The sequence below is a fragment of the Martes martes genome, assembly GCF_963455335.1.
Source record: "Martes martes genome assembly, chromosome: 7".
Classification (NCBI taxonomy): domain Eukaryota; kingdom Metazoa; phylum Chordata; class Mammalia; order Carnivora; family Mustelidae; genus Martes; species Martes martes.
Genome location: NC_137894.1, coordinates 15557129 through 15561447, shown reverse-complemented (window position 1 = coordinate 15561447; position 4319 = coordinate 15557129). Strand labels below are relative to the sequence as shown.

The following is a 4319-nucleotide window of genomic DNA, read 5'->3' as shown; positions in this document are numbered from 1 at the left end:
TGATTTATTTTTCAGACCCACCTGAAAACTTACATAAAGACATCTCATAACCAGTTGAGGTGTAGTTTGCCTTTTTTTCCACCCCAGTCTTACTGTTTCCCCAAGGAGCCTACGTAAAGCCCAGAAATAGGTGTGTTAGGCTGTCGGCTTGTATTTTTTTTTTCTCCCCAATATGGATATTGGCCTATTTAACCTGTAACCACAGTGTTAGGTAGAAAATATTCATTTCATTTTCTTCAGTAACTGTGATGATTTTAACCAAGAATGGCCACATTGTTTTCTTTTCTTTCCCTAAGTCAAACTCTTGTCTCTTCAATAGAGGCTCACTTTGGGGTTGCATTAAACAAAGGAGCACATTCTGTTCGGATATTTACTAGGGCAAACCTCAGTCTCTCCCTGTCTCAGGGCTTTCCTCACAGAAGAGCTCACTAGAGGAGCATTTTCCTCCAGCAAGACCTCTTTTCCCTAGAAATTTCTATCACTTCGTCTGGTCTTGGGTATGATAAATGACATGGGGGTCATGGTGGCCTGAATGCAAACTCAGAGAAAGAAAAGTGGGGGGGGGGATGTTGTAGAAAAATAGTTATTTCTCTTTTCTTATCTTAAATAATAAAATTATAAAAAAATAAATAAAATAATAAACTTACATCTAATTGATTCATGGGTCTTTTCCTCATGAAACAGTAAACCCTATTAGGAGACAAGATGATAAATTATGGGGGGAGGATCTTTGCAAACATTTGCCATTGGCTGGTAATAATGGCAGGGAGTGCATAAGATTGATCACACCTGGCTGGCTCTCGAATCATCAGGTCCAATCGCCTGTCACGGCAGCTACACCAAAAAAAGCAAGTGTTCATGATGTTTCTATTACCTGTACTTTGTCCCTAATCATCCCAATGGACAGTTAATGAGGGGACATCTATGCATTTGGCTAAACTACAGATTTATGTTTGTACTTTCTACAAGCTCCTGAGGAAAATAATTATTGTTTTGTTTGTGTAGCCTTTTTTTCTTTATTATTCACTTTTAGATGTCCTGATACTCACTTGGATGCTGTTGCTTTAAGGGATGCATTACACTGTAGAATTTTTGGATTTCCATTGGGAAACAAGCTAATGTTCCTCTTATCCTTAATCTTGTTGGTTTAAAAATTATTTCAGATTATGAAAGCGATGCAACAACATCCTAAAAAGTATGCAGAATAGGGAAAAATAAATTATTCATGGGCTAGGACAGGGGTGCAGAAGGCTGTGTGTTGTAGTGTTCATGGGAAGAGTGAAAATCAGAGAACAAACTATATGTCCATCACTAAGGAAACAGGTACATAAAAGTTGCCATGAACATGCTAGGGAAATCAATGCTGCTATTAACAAGTGAGGTAGATATTTGTGTACTGATACAGAAAGTTTTTTTTTTTTTCAAGACCAATATTTAATTGAAAAAAGAAAAATTGCAGAATAACATGAAAAAGTGATAACTTATTAAATATATTATTATATTATTAAAAACACCGAATACTTATATACTTCTGTCATTATATATCTATGTTAATGCATAGAAAAAATGTCTAGAAAGATGCTCACTACCCTGGAGAGGCTGGGAAATGGGGAAGGGTTATCACAAAAATATATTCATTTTTGTCTAGCGCTTTTGAAAACAAATACAAAAGAACGGTTTAAAATGAAGAAGGGCAGCTACTTACAGAGCTTCAGGGCCGGGGCTCACACCTGAGCCGGACCACAGAGGGGCTGCCCCTGGCCTTAGGGGCTGAGAAGAAAGCCAAGGAGACGCAGTAATGAATGCTCTGGAAGAAAACCAGGGCTCGGGCGAGTCTCAGAAGGTGGAGGAGGCCGGCTCTCCCGCCGCGCAGCAGCCCACCGACCCCGCCTCCCCCCCAGTGGCCACCACACCTGAGCCCGTAGGGGCGGACGCGGGGGACAAGAACGCCACCAAAGCCGCGGATGATGAGCCGGAGTACGAGGACGGCCGGGGCTTTGGCATTGGGGAGCTGGTGTGGGGGAAACTTTGGGGCTTCTCCTGGTGGCCAGGCCGCATTGTGTCTTGGTGGATGACGGGCCCGAGCCGAGCAGCGGAAGGCACGCGCCGGGTCCTGTGGTTTGGAGACAGCACGTTCTCAGTGGTGTGTGTCGAGAGGCTGACGCCGCTGCACTCCGTCTGCAGTGCGTTCCGCCAGGCCACCTACAACAAGCGTCCCGTGGACCGCAAAGCCGTCTACGAAGTCCTGCAGGTGGCCAGCAGCTGCGTGGGGAAGCTGTTCCCGGCCTGCCACGACAGCGACGAGAGCGACACTGCCAAGGCCGTGGAGGTGCAGAACAAACAGATGATCGAATGGGCTCTCGGAGGCTTCCAGCCCTCTGGCCCCGGGGGCCGGGAGCCACCCGAAGAAGAGAAGAAGCCCTATAAAGAAGCTTACACAGACATGTGGGGTCGAGCCCGAGGCAGCTGCCTAGACACCACCCCCACCCGCCAAAAAGCCCCGAAAGAGCACAACGGAGAAGCCGAAGGTCAAGGAGATAATTGACGAACACACAAGAGAGCGGCTGGTGTACGAGGTGCGGCAGAAGTGCCGGAACATCGAGGACATGTACATCTCTTGTGGGAGCCTCAGCGTCACCCCGGAACACCCTCTCTTCGTCGGAGGAATGTGCCCAAACTGTAAGAACTGCTTCCTGGAGTGCGCGTACCAGTACGACGACGGCTACCAGTCCTACTGCACCAGCTGCTGCCGGGGGGTGCGAGGTGCTCACGTGTGGGAGCAACAACTGCTGCAGGTGCTTCTGTGTGGAGTGTGTGGACCTCTTGGTGGGGCCGGGCGCTGCGCAGGCCGCCATCAAGGAGGACCCCTGGAACTGCTACGTATGCGGGCACAAGGGCACCTACGGGCTGCTGCGGCGGCGGGACACCGGCCCTCGCCGCTCCAGATGTTCTTTGCCAACAACCACGACCAGGAATTCGACCCTTCGAAGGTGTACCCACCTGTCCCAGCCCAGAAGAGGAAGCCCATCCGGGTGCTGTCTCTATTTGACGGAATTGCTACAGGGCTTCTGGTGCTGAAGGACTTGGGAGTTCAGGTGGACCGCTGCATCGCCTCCGAGGTGTGCGAGGACTCCATCACAGTGGGTATTGTGCGCCACCAGGGGAAGATCATGTACGTCGGGGATGTCTGCAGCGTCACACAGAAGTATGCCATCCCCTTGCCTTTATCCTCCCAGATCCAGGAGTGGGGTCCGTTCGATCTGGTGATTGGGGGCAGCCCTTGCAATGACTTCTCCATCGTCAACCCTGCCCGGAAAGGACTCTACCAGGGCACTGGCCAGCTCTTCTTTGAGTTCTACCACCTCTACCCAAGGAGGGAGATGACTGCCCCTTCTTCTGGCTCTTTGAGACTGTGGTGGCCATGGGTGTTAGTGACAAGAGGGACATCTCGTGATTTCTTGAGTCCAACCCTGTGATGATTGATGCCAAAGAAGTGTCCGCTGCACACAGGGCCCGCTACTTCTGGGGTAACCTTCCTGGTATGAACAGGCCGTTGGCATCCACTGTGAATGATAAGCTGGAGCTGCAGGAGTGTCTGGAGCATGGCAGAATAGCCAAGTTCAGCAAAGTGAGGACCATTACTATGAGGTCGAACTCCGTAAAGCAGGGCAAAGACCAGCATTTCCCCGTCTTCATGAATGAGAAAGAAGACATCTTATGGTGCACTGAAATGGAAAGAGTGTTTGGCTTCCCTGTCCACTATACTGACGTCTCCAACATGAGCCGCTTGGTGAGGCAGAGACTGCTGGGTGGGTCGTGGAGTGTGCCGGTCATTCGCCACCTCTTCGCTCCACTGAAGGAATATTTTGCTTGTGTGTAAGGGACATGAAGGCAAACTGAGGCAGTGATACAAAGTTAAACAAACAAAACAACCCCCCCCCCAAAACACAACAGAACACTAACAACATGAGGATCGAGAGGAGTATCAGCACCCAGAAGAGAAAAAGGAATTTAAAACAAAAACTGAAAGTGAAGGGATGGAGAAGCATCTTTCATGCCAATGGGCCTCAAAAGAAGGCCGGGGTAGCGATTCTCATATCAGATAAGTTAGATTTTAAATTAAAGACTGTAGTCAGAGATACAGAAGGACACTACATCATTCTTAAAGGGACTATCCACCAAGATGATCTAACAATTGTAAATATCTACGCCCCCAATATGGGAGCAGCCAATTACATAAGAAAACTATTAATCAAGATAAAGAGTCATATTGATATGAATACATTAATAGTAGGAGATCTTAACACACCTCTCTCAGT

General features: G+C 48.2%; 1 pseudogene across 1 annotated transcript; it reads left to right on the top strand.

The window, feature by feature from the left end:
* Positions 1-1775: 1775 nt before the first annotated feature.
* LOC308346332 (DNA (cytosine-5)-methyltransferase 3A-like) lies at positions 1776-3880 on the top strand (annotated as a pseudogene). Its single transcript has one exon. The product of its transcript is annotated as a DNA (cytosine-5)-methyltransferase 3A-like (transcript).
* Positions 3881-4319: the final 439 nt, after the last annotated feature.